The sequence below is a fragment of the Carettochelys insculpta genome, chromosome 14 (genome assembly GCF_033958435.1).
Source record: "Carettochelys insculpta isolate YL-2023 chromosome 14, ASM3395843v1, whole genome shotgun sequence".
NCBI lineage: Eukaryota > Metazoa > Chordata > Testudines > Carettochelyidae > Carettochelys > Carettochelys insculpta.
In genome coordinates, this window is record NC_134150.1 from 38,778,864 (window position 1) to 38,795,406 (window position 16,543).

At 41.1% G+C, this 16,543-nt stretch overlaps 1 long non-coding RNA gene across 2 annotated transcripts in view; it reads left to right on the forward strand.

Annotated features, from left to right (window-relative positions):
- The window catches only part of LOC142020835 (uncharacterized), a 53,910-nt gene that overhangs the window by 22,960 nt on the left and 14,407 nt on the right, over window positions 1-16,543 (forward strand). The window contains exon 3 of one of the 2 annotated variants that reach the window (XR_012647516.1): window positions 8,850-8,950. This is a non-coding gene — a long non-coding RNA (uncharacterized LOC142020835). Of the gene's footprint in view, window positions 1-8,849; window positions 9,184-16,543 lie in introns of those variants that run through there. The other variant, XR_012647515.1, reaches the window with a different exon arrangement.

Genomic DNA, 16,543 nt, shown 5'->3' on the forward strand with positions numbered 1-16,543 from the left:
TACTGTATCTAGGCCCATAGGGGAAAGAGATTTTTGCCTTAGCCAAGTGGGCCTACCGAGGTCACTGGGACTATTGAAAACCCCATAGGATTTGGCCCGAAGTTGACTAAATCAGAAACAAACTAGCTAGGACTTTTCAATTCACCGAGTTTGGGTTGGAGAGTGCAAATAACAATTTGTGGTCCAGAGCAGAGTGGTGGTTTTATATATATTTATTTTTTAAAGGGAACCATTACTGACAGATGGAAAGGGTTTTTATTCCAAAGAATTTTACTGGCTGATATTCTAGGGAACATGGAGAACTTCACAGCTAAAGTCTGGACATGGTTTCCCTGGTATAAATCCAGGTCTGGGATTTTATCTTATCTCGTGATGCTATGGAAGGAGGTGACCCAAGTGTCCTTATCCTGTCCCCAGCCCACCCCTCCCCTCCCCTCCCCTTTGTTGCCCCAGGACTGAACCTGGAGTCTGCAGAGAAACTTGCATGAGGTTTGGGGAAATGGAGAAGGAGACAGGGATTTCAGAGAAGCAAACTGGGTATTACAATCACCAGGGCCCAGGAGAGCTTTGTATACTAACAGTATTGAAGTTTTTCAATATGGGAGGAAAAGTCTCTCTCTCAGCAGGAAAGGAAGTTGAGTACAGCGTGGACATAGATATAGCTGCACAAATGTTCACTCGCCTAACATAAGAAAATCGTGTATTTCTTGGTGCCACTTGTCCTACTGAGCTGTCTCCAGTCCTGTTAGAATGTGACTTGCTGAAGTTTTCTCCATGGAATGAACAGTTACAGTCCAGTCCACGGACCCATACAAACTATTTGCATTATAGCTTGGAAACTGGGCACTCAGAGTTGGTCAAAATAATTTGATATGAAGTTTCTCTGTGAACTATTTATTTTAATGTCAATGGAAGGGCCAAATAACTTGCATTGTTCAAGAAATATCGACACCAGAAGCCAATGAACATAGTCTCAATGCCGGCATTTAGTGGACTGCAGTGGCAGAGTCTTTATACCTGCATTACAGCTGTTTGGAAAATGTTTTTAAGATTAATTATGATAATTGTATCCACATTTCAGTGCAAAAATGGACTTTTCATAGCAAAACTGAAAATATACATATTTGTGAAACTTTTTTGAGGAAAACTGATGTTTCTTGTGAAAAATATTAGTTTAATCACATAATCCCTTTTTTATCTGTTTAAAACAGTTTAAATGGAATTCGTTGACCACTTCTACTCTACAGAGTAGATGGCATGTTGGGTTTAGTCACAGTCAAACATGGATCAATGAGAAGGAAACAGGGAATGAGCAGCAAAACAGTAACTTCTGACAATTAAAGAGTGCAGAAGCAGGAAGGATGGTCTGGTACTCAGTGTAAGGTAACAGCTACGCAACCAAGTTTTGTTGACAAAACTTACATCGACACCCAAAAGTTGACAAAACAAAACTCACCAGATCACGTCCATGCTGGGATGACACCCTCATTGACAGCATGAGCAATGCACTGTGGGTGTGTATCATCAGTAAATTGATGCCCAGTGGATCAGTCCCTGCTGAGTTGAGCATTGGTGAAGTGAAGACATGCCCTAAGGATGAGGTTTTGAAAGGTATTGCTTACTTCACTTCTGCAAATCCCACCACTTGCCCATTTATGTCTTTAGGTACCTAAATACCTTTCAAATTCTGACCCTCTGTCACTTCTGAAAATGGGACAGGCGTCGACTCATTTGAAAATTTTATTTTCAGTGCCTTAATTAGACATCCAAGTTTGAAAACTTCAGCTTAAGTCAATTTTTCCCTTGCAATGAAATATTCAGCTCCCTAATACCTGGTGCACGGAAAGACATGCTTATGTCATTACTCGAAGTTCATTTAGCTATGGTTCTTGTTAGCTACTTGATTATTGCATGAGGTAATATAGTTACACAGGGTTGGCCTTGATTTAGTTAATCATTTCAGTGATGCATAATATAAAACAAGGATAAAACAAATTGTCTCCATAAAACAGAAAGCCAGCAATGGTTTCATGTCACATTTTAGCAAAACCATCTGTAATTGTCTCTACTCGCTGAATATGTATCATTAATGATCATCCCCCTTAAAACTCAGTTTCAGCTCTGCTGCACATTAGGAAAGGAAAAGTTAACACAATCCCAGACAGAAAATCATTGAAACAAGCTGCCTTTTGTCCTCTTTTCTTTTCTTGTACTTTTGTAATTTCTGCCTCAAACAGTTATTTTTCCCTGCTCTCTACTTTTTGGCCAGCCACCCTGACCCACTCTGAGGAATATTCATGCACAGGGGCTTTGAATTTGCAAGCATGCTGTGCATATAATCATCTCTAAAGATCTTCTACAGCACCGAAAGAGAGACTGATTGTAGGATATGCTGCCCAAAGGATATCCAAAAAGCACAACTACTTTTACCTTCAGCCAATGCTGCTTGGGAAAGAGTAGTTGAACCATACAGATCAGATTCCCTATTTTCTGTGTAAGTGTGGGACACAAATACCAGTTTTATTCACCACTGCATTACTCCAGTTTTACCTCCTTGTGGCTCTACTTCTTCCTACTAGATCTGTGGGGATCCTAGATACCTAATGTTAGGGCCATCCTTACCCATATGCAGAATACACACCTGTGTAGGGCACCTGAACATTTCAGGCACCACTGGGTCTTAATGGCCACCCTTCTGCCTCTTTCTATCCCTGTTCTGTAGCTGCTGGAGCCTGGTTAATCTCTTCTGGAGAGGAGCAAGTTAACTGAAAAGTGACATAACCTTCCAGCAGGTTAGCAGAACACTGAACCAGTGAAAGAGCCATTCAAGTGCTAATGAAGCCAATTAACAGGCATATATGTCAGTTTTACTGTGTTAAGTCAACAGGACCTTGAAGTAAAATCTGCTTTAAAAATACTAGTGTGTCACTAAAGATTATAAAATAATAGCTGCAAAAATCCCCCCCAAACCTCCCCAGCTGCAGCTGGGCATACCAATTTAATAGTATAGGGTTAACCTCTCTAGTTTGGCAATGTCTCATCCGGCAACATCTGTATCTGGTATGATTTTAGTTAGCCAGATGAACACTTATCATGGGTGTGTCCAAGTTTCCTGTGGTCCCAGAAAGTTCATTTACAGCCACCAGTCCCGGCTCTCAGTGTTCTGGGCTGTTATTTAGCTCTAATTTTTGTCTTCCAAGAGTTCAGTAAGCTGTGGAAGTATTGTAAATGCTGCAAAACAATATTAATCTTCCAAGGTCTGGCAAATTCTCTCATCTGACACCAGTCAGGTCTTGAGGGTAGCAAACTAGAAAGGTTCAACTTGTACTGCATAGGTCCTCATAAATCCCAAGGACAGCCCCGACTGGGGTACTAACTAGGACTCCTTTGGCTGCTGGGCAATGAATCCAGCCTCTTTAATGAATTCCGATCAATGAGGACAGATCACAATGAAGAGTCATCCCCCACAAGTGGGAGCAGACTGATTGCTCCTTAATCTACCACATTTTTGTTGAAATATCTGCACAACAAAATGGTGTATAATTCCTCTTCCTAACTCCCAGTATATATTCATCAGGCTGATAATGAACTGAGCCTCATTAACTGTAGTGCTGAGTTGCAATACATGCTCTTTTCAGAGATCTGTGAGTATGAAGGGCCGGGGGCCCTGTGTATGCACCGATTTCTCCCTGTTCTCAGCTGTCCAGAGAAGCCGCTAGAGTTTTTGCAAAAAAATAGGCAGGAGTGATAAAGAGGTACTTTGGTATTTCTTTCAGCTGCAGTTACTTAAGAGCCCTTGCGTATGTACTTCAAAAACAACAAGAAGTCCTGTGGCACCTTATAGACTAACAGATATTTTGGCGCATAAGCTTTTGTGGGCAAAGACCCGCTTCGTCAGATGCATGAGTGAGGGGAGAGGTTCCAGGGGGTATTTAAATAGTGGGGTCCAGTAAGAGGGAGAGCCAGAGCTGACAAGGTCTCTTCAGCAAGGTGGAAATGGCTGATAGTAGTATGTATCAAAAGAGGAAAAAACAAGTCAGATGAGACAGGGGATATGGGCCCAATATCAGAGTCTAATGGGGAGACATTAATACCCAGGACAGAGAAGCTGCTTTTGTGAGGGGCGAGCCATTCCCACTCTGGGACCCCACTCTTTAAATACCCCTCTGGAACCTGCCCCCCATTCATGCATCTGATAAAGCGGCCCATGAAAGCTTATGCTCCAAAATATCTAAACAAAAAAGCTGTCCAGCAGCATTTTAAAGACTAACAAAATAATCTATCAGGTGATGAGCTTTCGTGGGACAGACCCACTTCTTCAGATCTGAAGAAGTGGGTCTGTCCCACGAAAGCTCATCACCTGATAGATTATTTTGTTAGTCTTTAAAATGCTGCTGGACAGCTTTTTTGTTCCAAAATATCTGTTAGTTTATAAGGTGCCACAGGACTTTTTGTTGTTCTTGAAGATACAGACTAACATGGTTATGTCTGTGATACTTGTGTATGTATTGTGGCATTTGCTCGCAATTACACTTTGTTAGTTTAATCCTGTTGTAGTGAACTCTTCACTACTTTTTCCTTTCAATGAGTGTGGGAATAAAATGCAATTTAATCAAATTCAGCATCTGAGATTTTTAAATTAGTTGCCATGACCACCAATGGTTAGGTGAAAGCTATCATAATCAGTCTATAAATGAGAAAACAGAGATGCAGACACTAACAGCAACATTTAAAACAAAAATTGGCATCCAGTAATATACCTGAAATGTTGCACCCATAGTGAATGTAGAGTAGAAGTGGTCTTATACAGGTGTATAATAATAATTTATGTACTTAGTGTCTTTCATTCAAGCATCTCAAAGCCTTTTATGAACATCAGTTACAGATAATTATCGTTAGCCCTTTTAATAAATAGATAAACTAAGGGGAAGAAGTATTAAATAACTTTCCCATGACTAAAAATAAAATCACTGGCAGAGTTATGTGTAGAACCAAAGAATAAGACTGGTGGTCTAATTTGGAGATGATATGTCTTCTATGTCAAAAAGTCTCAGGTGATAGCCATGTTAGGCTGTAGCTTCACAAACAGCAGTCCTGTGATACCTTGGAGACTAACAAATTTAATAGTTCATAGAGATTTCATGGGTAAAAACAAAGAATTTTACCACAAAATTACAGAGGGAGAAATCTCAATTGAAATTCATTTACAAGTTTAACACCTTTAACCTTGTCCTGAAGAGAGATGTTAATTAGATTAAGCATTATAAGGGCAATTTCCCCACCTTTGATAGTCCGAGAAATGAGACACATTCAATTTAAATTTGCTTTATTAATTGGTCCTACTAGTAACAGAAAACTTCTTCCCTCCCTCACCTCCCTTCCCCTCTTCCTACTATATAAACCCTGGATTCTGTTTTTAACCTCTGTTTCCATTTGATGAAGTGGATGTTATCCACAAAAGCTCACGACCTAATCAATTTGTTAGTCTCTAAGGTGCTGGACTGCTTCTTACATATCTTCCCTGTCAAGGCTGAAAAGTAGTGCCACATATTAAAGATCTGGAAGATGGGCCTTGCAAAGGACAGATGGATGTGATGGTGACTTTTTGATGATTTTTGACCCTAGGTCTCTTTGAGACTTTTACTCAGCAGAAGTTGATCTGACTTCAGTTAGGTTTTAGTTACCAAAGTAATGAGGCTGTTAAAGTACAGTTCATAACAGGGGCTGCAGCTAGCGCTTTCTTTGATAATTTCTTTTTTCTTTCATTTGTTTATTTCGAATAACGGTGCTTTGTTCCAGGCCCAAACGCAAAAGTCTCTTGACTCTGTTCTCTCCTTGACTTGTTGCAGATGTATTGAAATAAATCTTTAGAAGGAACAAACCTTCGTTTCCTCTCTCCCCAGCAGATGCAGTCAAAAATCCCAGGAAAAGAAAAATAAATCACAATCTCAGCTTGCAAAGACTTGGATGATACAGGCCTGTTTCTACAGTCCACCAGTCAAATGAAAATGTGCCTACCATCTTAGACACATTGTGACCAAAAGTGTTAGCTTAGAAGATCAAATTGTAGCACACAAATACCACAAACCAATCCAAAGCAAAGCACTGCTTCTTGAGTTGGAAAGGACTTCTAGAAAGTCAGCTGGGCAATTCTTCTGAACTTCCCTAATAAACATGTTTTAACAGTACAGGAAAGACCTTACAACCACTGTTCTGAACCTGTTCTAAATAAACCTGGCCCAAGTCAGCAGGAACCAAAAGTCCCTGACAATATGAATATTGTTGGTGGCGTATCTGAAATGAGTGGGTTGGGTGAGTCCCATGCCTGTTCTCAGTGGAAAGATTTCATCACCACAAGAGTCACTATGGCAATTGTCAACCTAGTAATCAATCCCACTAAAGAAACCTATGACTGAAGGGGTATGAAGGCGGACCTATCTTTGCAGTCCTAAGGGCTTTTCTAGTTCAGACTGGTGGGTGGAAATTTGCACAGAAGTATAGAAGTGTAGGACTGGAAGGAACCTGTAGAAGTTATCAAGTCCAGCCACCCTAAGCCAAGGCAGGACCAAGTAGACCTAGATTATCTTAAGTCTTTGTCCAGTCTGTTCTTAAAATACCTCCAGTAATGGGGGTTCCACAACCTCTCTTGTAACCTTATTACAAATCTAAGATATTTTCCCTAATGTCTAATCTAACTCTTCCTTGCTGTGGATTAAGCCCATTGCCCACAGGTGAGAAAAGTATGCAAAAAGTTACTTAAGTAAAAGTACAGCTGCTGGGGGAGAGGTGGGCAATGTATGTAAGTACAAGTCACTGCTGTTCCTCTGGGAAACTACTTGAGTAAAAGCCTGTGTGCACACACATACACGTGCCGCATCTTGATTGTACTCAAGTATCCAGAAGTGAAAGCAGCTGCACTTTCACTAAAGTGACTTTTGGAGTACTTTTTCCACCTCTGCCTTTGTCCTGTTTTCAGTAGACATTGTGAACAATTGGTCACAGTCCTCTTTATAGCATATTAACCCTTAGCATATTTGAAGACTTAATAGATCCACCCTCAGTCTCTCTCAAGACTGAAACATGCCCAGGTTTCTTCACCTTTTCTCACAGGTCAAGTTTTCCAAACCTTTTTAATTTTTCTTGCTCTCCTTGGGATTCTCTTCAATTTGTTCACATCCTTCCCCCCGGCATTGTCATTGGTAGTTCTACAAACTACACCAGGCCTTCAATATGGCCATCTGACACTCTTCACAAGCAGTAAAACTCCTTTAAAAAGTCATTTGACTTTCTTTTAAAAACTTAACTGTCTAATGTGTTATTTTTGCAAAAGCGCCTGGAGGAAATACATGGAAATATCCTTCCAAAGGTACATTCTCTGTGATAAAGGGCACATTCTGCATGAAATAATTGCAGTACACTCTAACTTAGAGTGCAAATGTAATCTGGCAAAAAAAAACCCCAAAAACAAATAAACATATGGCCACTTTTCTGTTGTTTTTTGGTTTAGCTGAAGTTGATTAGAAACAGGTTTAAGTTAAATCAAACTAAATACCTAGTTCTGACATAGCATTTCTATCTGTAGCTCTTTAAACACTTTACAGAGGAGGGTAGTGTCATTGTCCCCATTTTACAGATAGAGAAACTGAGGTACATAGAAGCAACGTGACATGCCCAAGGTCAGCCAACAAGTTGGTGGCAGAACCAGGAATAGTGCCAGGTCTCCTAAGAGCTTCTAAAATGAAATGAGTGTCCACACAGGAGTTAGTGCCATTTTCCTTATGCTGATGAAGCTCTCATGTCGACCAGCACTAAGGATGTGTGGTCAGCTCTTCAGCTGCTGTAACTGGGACAGCTTAAATTGGGGGTGTGCAGCTTCACGCCACCAGCCCTTTGTTCCTTCTGCTCGGGTATTCTCCTAGGGATAAGCATAGACATGCAAACTGCATTTATTTCAAAAACATGGCAGCCCTGCCCTCTTGTGCCAGATCTTCACTCATGAGGGCCACGCTGGCTGTTGGTTACAAGTGGCACTGACACATGCTGAGCAATTAGGACAGTCGCATGCAGGAAAGTGTAACTAGATGCTGTGAACCCTGGAAAAAATTAACCCCAACCACAGACCATCAGTCAGACTATTATTTAATAATACGTCCCAAATGTGCAAAGCACTTAGTTTTAGAATAACAGGAAAGAAGAATAACTTTCCGCTGAGTGTTAAAATGTCGCTTGGGAAGCACACACACAAGAAACATGAATGTCTGGGGTCATACTCACTCTGGGACTCAATAATCACCCCTCTTCTCTGAAGTTGCTGCCTTGGCAGGCTTCATAGGGGGAGGGCTAGCATATTCTCCTCTAACATGGGACTGACAATGCATCCTATTGGTATTAACTCTGCTTCCAAACATAGGTCTTGCTAGGCAATGCTGTTATTCATGCACTCTAACGCCGGTATTGCCTTAATGGGTGGAAGGCAGCTAATGGTAAGAAGAAGGCCCGAGGTCCAAAACCTAAGTAACAGGAGAACAGCTGCAATTCCCAACATGCCAAGGAAACCACTAAGAAATTGCTGTTTTCCTTCTCCTACAGCAGCAGGCAGGCTTGTTGACTCACTAGGAGCTCTAGAAGGCCTGGCTAGAAAGAGAGCATTGTGATCCCTGTCTGTTTCTTTCTCTACTACAAAAGGGTCCATTCATCTGGGCTACTTTTGAAGGGAGGGTAAGGGATATCACTAGCACGAACTGGATCTGAACACTTCAACCATAATTTAGAAGGTCAGGCTTCAACCTGGGGAAATATTTTTCCTTTTTCGTGGCACTGTTCATTTGATTCCCTATCTTTTCTGACAGGCGCCGGCTTACAAGTAGCCAAGAGAGCATCCTTGAGGCACAAGCAACAGGGGAATTAACAGGGATGAAGAAAATATTCTCCTTTGGCGCTGAGCAAATGGGTATTTTCATGGAGCTGAACTAAACTAAAATAAAATGAAATAAAATTCCACACCCTCTCCTTTCTGGCCCAGAATTCTGAAACTTTGTCTTATTTCAAAGGGCTGAATGCAAATGGATTTTTGAAATGCATATGGTTCCTGATTCATTTAACCACCAGTCTTTGTGGATCACCACTGGGGCTGTCTGTGTGTGGGAAGATCTACAATGTAATTGCTTTCGGCAGAGTATTGCCGTGCTGTGTAATTAAAATATAGGAGGCTGCCAGTTTCAAATTTTTTAATTGATTTCATCTGCATCTGGGGGATTAAGCCCCTCCAAGCTGCTTACTGATGCTTCTATTTTCAGTGCACAAAATGGTTCCCAATCCCAAGCAAGGGGGAGAAGAAGAAAGCTTTCAGTTTTGCAATTGCCTTTATTTCTAGCATCAGCCAAGAATGCAGCTGGAGGTTAGCTCACAAGCTGCGGATGAACCCAATGCATGTCACTTAGCTCAGGGGTGAGAGAACTATTTACACTGGGCCCCACTTTTCATCCCTGTAATTAGCAGGACCCCGCCCTCAACCTGTCTCATATAATCCAACCCAATGGAAGTTTTGGTTATATTCATGTGAAAAAAAAAATCTTTTCGGCGGGTGTTAGAAAATACATATCTAGAATGTAAAAACTTTATTAATTGATGTGAAAACACACACATAAAAATAGCAATATAGTTCAACATTTTTAATGAGATGAATGAGCCTGAGACCCAGCAGACAATTTTTCTGAGCCCCTTTTATGAAATTTCACACCCCGCAGGAGGTCTATTGCCCACTTGGTGCACCCCTGTCTTAGCTTGTGAAAACGTTGGTGAAAGCAGCTCACTGTGGCTGTTTCAGAGAGGGAGTTGAGAGCTGAAAGAAAAGAAGGAAAAAAAAAAAAAAGACAAGGGGGAATGGAGGAACCAAGGCCCACAGAAAAATTTGACACCTCCTAAATCAGAGTGACAATTTCAGCACAGTGTTTATGCACAGTGGTAAAACTAAATTATCTGAGACTGATTGTGCCCACATGTCACTTGTTATCCAGCATGGCTTTCCTTGAGTATAGGAAACTTAATACAAGGAAACACATGACAATTAAAATCAATATAATCATCAAAAGGACAGAATCAGCAACAAGACTTTTTTTTTTTTAATATCTAAACAGTTTAATAAGTGAAAACAGTGGAGGAGAAGGAAAGGGTGTGTGATTGGAACAGTTGCCTCTACCCCACTCACACAAACACCAGGCAGGAAGGGAGTAAGTTTCAAGGCAGCAGCTAAATAGGAATTACAGTGGAGATTCTGACTAGGAACAAGTATAAAATAGCTAAGGAGATCCTCAAAGGTTTACAAGAGTCTATTAAGATATTCTCCTTTTACTACACCTGCCATCCATTTCATAGTGGGGAATCTGGGTCAGAGGGTGGCATGCACGGAGGAGGAGGACAAGGAGATGGCGACTTAGGAGACCAGTGGTCTGTTCTCCACCAGTGACTTTTACTAAGTCACTCTTCATCTGTCTCTTGTCTTGTTTATAATCTTTCCAGGGAAGAGACTGTTTTTCCCCACATGTCCATATAATGCCTAACTCAATAGTCCCATGATCTCAGGTGAGGGCTGTAGCTGTTACTGTGAATAGACTAGCAGTAGGTGATCAACCAATTTTACAGAGAGAGAAACTGAGGCACATAGCGACGTGATACAGCTGAGACTAAAACCAAGGCCCCAGGGTTGTATCCCCAGAACTGTCCTTACTTACCATTCTTTCAGAAAGGGCTGGTCATTTCTGAAGACATATGCAAAGTTTAAAGGACTTTTAAAGAGAGTCATGGGTTGAGTCAATCACATACAGCAGCACAGAACACCTGTAATATGGCCTTGCCCAGATTCTCAATGGTATGTGGGTGCTTCCACTTCCACTGATGGAAATGGGAATTAGGAGTTTAAATACCTCTGAGATCTGGGCCTCTGTTTTCCATCATAAAAGGTACAGGTAACCTTCAACTTGATTTGATTTCAACCTCATCTGGAGAGAGTTACCACTGCTCAGTATCAAGCCTTCTGTAAAGAACAAATGACGCTTATCTCAAATGAAGGGTTAGTTTAATTCCTTTGGGACTACGTCTCTGCCACAGCTGCGTGGGATGGATTGCTCCCTGTCGTGGCACCAAACCAAGACTCTAAACCAGCAATTTTCAGTGGAATCCATTGTCCAAAAAAGCTTTTTAATGCTTGAGTTATCCCTTGCCCAGGGCTATTGTGGCATTATTTATTATTAGTTACTTTATGTCCTTCTGCAGAGAGATCCCCATCCTGTTTTTTTTTTTAAAGACTCTGCGGATAATGACATAATGGAAATTTGTAGAACACAAATCTGGAACAGTTAGGCCTGGGAATGCAGGCAACCAGGTATAATTATCCCAAGTGGAGTCAAGGCATATGCGGTCTTCTCATCCAATTACTCTACTTGACACTACAGTTAGGGCTAGAGTTGCAGAAACCCTGACCACTTATAGCTGCTGTTAAAGTCAGCACTTCTGAAGATCATCAGCCCATTCTCAGCTTGTGGAGGACAATTTTTAACAAAAGCCAACTGTAAGTTACAAGTGTATTAATTCCATGCAGCCACCCTTCAGGAAACATGTTCACTTCACAGGCGCTTGACCTCTAAATTTCTTGGGTAAAACTCTGGTCCCCAGTAAAACCACTCCCATTTTCTTTTTATTGTGATTATGAAACCAATGTGAGTTGTCACTTTTCTTCCGTTACAACAATGCCTATATAAATAATTCTTAAGTCTGAGAGCTGTGAGTTGTGTCGTACTGGACACTAGCTATACTATATAAGAAAATGGTGGGCAAAATTACTATAAACTTCCCCTAAACCAAAAATGATGAGAAAAACAGCTGCTTGGTTTCCTTCACAGGAGAAAACTCTCTCAAATTGATGCCTTCGGAAAAGAAGGACTAAGAGAGTAAAATCCATTTCTAAGTTATTGATTACCCCTTTTGGGCCACATCAGTCTTTGGTGTAACTCCACTGCGGTTTGACATATTGGGCCAGATCCATGGCTGGTGTAAACTGGCACACTTCCATTGATTTCAGTGGACCAATAAGGAATTTACCCTAGCAGGGAATGTGTCCTATATGCTTCAATGATTCTATATATAGTGTTATATATATATAGTTATATATATAGTGTTATAGTGCTATATAGTGTTCTTGTGTGACTAAAAGGAGGATTGCACAGAGATACAAGAAGTTAATGGTATGTCTGGCAGGCAGAATCTGGGTGGAAATGAGCAGTGTAATAAGACAACTGTGATAACATCACTGCTATAATTGTAATGAGTCACAAATGCGCGTTTGATGGTTTACTTTGAAAGACATACACAAAACCCTACCAATTTAATTAAAGATCTCGTCTTTGTAATCAGTGCAGCCACAAATGAAGGCAAAACTACTTTCATGTGGTAGAATACAAAACTAGGTTTTCCCTCGGAAAAAAGAGGACTTAAAGAAAAGTTTGCCAGTAAAAATATGGGGACTCAATATAAAGGCCTATATTCCCTCCCTTCACCCCCTGATTGAGATAAGTAAGTTGAACTTAGGTCCTTTATAATGCATGACGATGTGTTGGGTTGCCAACTTTCTGATCATATAAAACAAAATACGCCTGCCCCACCCCTTCTCCAAGGTCCTGTCTTCCTCATTTCATCCTCCCTCCGTCACATGTCCCCACCTCCCACACACACACTCACTTGCCCATTCTTGCTGAGAGTCCCTTTTCGACTGGGTGTTCAGTTGAAAGCAAGACACAAGGGATGGGAAGAAGATTAATGAATACTTATACTGGAAGATAATATACATCTCCCATGAGGACTGAATGCACCTCCAAGAAGTATTAGTGCACTGTCTGACTGCAAACAAAGCAACTCTCTTATAACAGACATTAGGGATGATAAAAGTCCATAAGATTATCCAGACTGTCTCCTGACCAAATATTTTTAGTACTGTTCACAGAACAGCAGCATTTTCAGGGTTCAGTGGGAATCAGAGCTTCGTTGTGCTAGGTGCTGTAAAAACACTAGCTTAGAGACAGCTCCTGCCCTGAACAGCTTGCAATTAAAACAGACAACACAGAAAAAGAATGGAAGAGAAGGACACAGCACACAAAGCATACGTGAAGCTGGATTAAGGTATAAGCACAACAGGACAGTGTCTAGAGCCCTTGTTCCCGGACAGTGCAACCGAAACTCAGTTTTTAAAGTAATTTTCTAGCCCTTTCAACTGTAAAGGAAAGCTTGAAAATATGACCCAGGAGTAATCTATTCAAAGCTTTCTTCCTGTTTCTGCTGGAATAACAGTTTGAGAGCTATAAACTGTACCAGGAATCTCTGCTGAGAGGCTTTTAAGAATCAGATTTCTAATCAATGCTGAAGCCATCAAACTCCCACAAACTGACAAAAACATTTCCATTGATGACAATAAAAATTAACAGATAGGCAAAGTAAGAAAAAAAGGTGCTTCATAACTGATTCATTACAGTCAAAATACAGCAACAAAGGGTCCTGTGGCACCTTATAGACTAACAGAAAAGTTTTGAGCATGAGCTTTGGTGAGCACAGACTCACTTCATCAGATGCTGATCTTGGAAATCTGCAGGGCCAGGTATAAATAAGCCAGAGCAATGGTGGGGAGCTCTGGCTTATTTATACCTGGCCCTGCAGATTTCCAAGACTAGCATCTGATGAAGTGAGTCTGTGCTCACGAAAGCTCATGCTCAAAACTTTTCTGTTAGTCTATAAGGTGCCACAGGACCCTTCGTTGCTGTTACAGATCCAGACTAACATGGCTAACCTCTGATACTAGTCAAAATACAGTTGTTGAAACTGTAAATTAAACTTACTACAAACAGACTAGGAACTAACAGTAAATGCAGCCACAGCTTGGTGATTGAAGGATACTGGCTTGATATGTCTGGACATGGGATGTTGATAGGGTGTGTCTTGCCTTATGAAGCTTTAATTTTTTTGAAGCACATTTACTGTCATCGAATTATTGTATGACGACACCCACCACGCAATTTCCTGCAACTGTGAGCGTGTAAATGGATACAAATGTAAAATAATGCTTAAAAATAAACATTGCTATTCCCCATCAAAATAATAAATAAAGGTGAAATTCTACCTTGCCTGTCACCTGGGGCATTATGTCTCACACCCACAGCTCCGAGGGCCTCTGTCTCTCATAAAAGGGCTCTGAGTATGGCAAGACTAGGTGGACCCATCTTAGTGATGTGTCCTGGCTGCTCACACGTCCTCCTTCACCACTGGGAGGGAAGAATAGGAGATTCTTCAGTCTCAATAGGAGACTGATACTTCAGAGGTATTTGTGGGAAGAGAAGGGGGGGTGAGCCCTCATATTTGTCTAGGGAGGGAAGGTTGAGGAGCTACTTGATACCACCATTTCAAATGGGATATGGAGCCAAGAGGTGCTGTGTGTTAGTGTACAGCACACCGAGAGCTCCAGACATCCTTAATCCAGCCCTGTCAGAAGAGCGTCCAGTGTGAAGGGACCAGACCACCGAACCCAAAGTGAGTATGTAACCGCCCACAGGCAGGCTTGAACCTGGGACCGCTGGTGCTTACCACGTAAGCCTCTAAGGCTTTAGAGGAGACTCAGGTGTTCTCTGCCTGAGTGGTCTAAGTGCAACTACAGGGGACAGGGTCTGTGGGTTGGAAGTACACATGCTCCACAACTTCCCATCCCCTTCTTTAAATGTTAATTCTTACTTTTGAAAAGTTTCAGATCGGTTCTTTGATCTGACATTAGAACAAGTTTAGTGCAAGGCAGAAAGAAAAACACTTCAGGGAAAATTTCCTCTCCTCCGTCAACATTTGAAAAGCAAATGAGGTTTTGGTGACATACTAAGGTGCTGCACATGAAGGGATGATTGTACTACAGGGGCTGCTGATAGTGCATTCTGAACTCTGTGGACACATCTACATTTCTGTGGTAGGTAGATACAGTTACCCACACTACAATCACGCCTTCCCTTCCAAGTAGGCATACCATGAATGATTAAGGAGTGCCTTTATGGACAAATAAGACCACCAAGAAGTACATCTTGTTCCTTTCCTAAAAGAATAGGGAAGCATATTTAGGTTGCGCAAGGATTCATGAAGCTGGAACAGAAATAGATGTAATATAAGAATAACGATTATAACACTTTTCAGAAGAGTAGCCATGTTAGTCTGTTTCTGCAAATTAGGATTCCTAATTATAACATTTGTAGACCTAGAACTAGGTGGATTTTCAAACTGGCATGTCCTTGACTTCTTTGACACTTTGCTATACTGTTTCTGTATTATATCGACTATATATTCACCCATTGGTTTGAATGAGGAGGTCCCTATCTCAAAAAGTATACAATACGAGCATGAGACAAGAGACAGACACATGGGGAATACAAGAAAGTAATGAGGTCCACGTGATAGGTAGTGGTCTAATTAGCGTTATGGTTGTGTTTTGATTAATACTATGAACTGTGGTCCACTGTGAACTGGAGTGAAGCCATATACTTACCTCATATTCCCACCAAACAGCTATTATCTGGCCACCATGTTTGGTCAGTTCTAACCTGAGATGAGTTATTCCAGCTGATGGGTGACTGGGGAAAAACTGTTCCCCCTGAGTCATCTAATTCTCCAGCCTCTTGAGTTACCATGAAAGTTTCTGGAAGTTAACCAGCTCCTGAGTTGTTTATGCCTTTAGCAGCCCTGATAGCCACAGGTGCAAGGTTGCACATATATAATTTGCTATTAAATGCCAGCCTACGCATCTATCCTACAAAGGCTAAAGTCCATATAAATCAATGGACAGACTCCCACAAACTTCAATGGACTTTGGGTCACATCCCCAATGCACAAATTCTTTATTCATTTACTCTTGTAAAGCTAGTCAGTGTGTTTGCTCTTCAGTTCTCCCAGCCCTTAGCACTGGAGAGCACTGATAACTAGTGCTGCTCAGATTGAAAGAGCTTTTCCCCCCCCACCATGACCTACATCTGCTCTACATTTGCATTTAAGAAATCAGAGAACTTAGTTATGTGGAAATACATAGCAACTGGGCGAGGGCTTGTGTATGGAACTGATTGGGCATTCAACCTAAATAAGAAGAGTTTAAAGATCTTTCCAGGAAATTGAGTGGAACACCCCAACTGACATTCAGTATTAAATATTATATTTGTATAGTTGTTCTCTCTAGTCCTGTGGCATTGAACATCTGGGAGCATGATTTATAAATGTAGAAACTGAATACCTGCTTGGAATTATGCTCATCAGAGCTCAGAAATTAAAATATTACTGTGTACACGCCGAGCCAGCCCATTTTTAAAGGTAGGGCTATTAAAATATGATTTGCTGGGCCATATCTGGTCTCAGAAATGTCATAACCATTAAAATTGAAAAGCCTTTGATGCAAATGCTGTTGGCAAAGCCTCCTGCTTGATCAGCAACAATATGCTAAGGAATGCCAATTGCAAATGCATCCTCAAGCCCCAGAAAAATA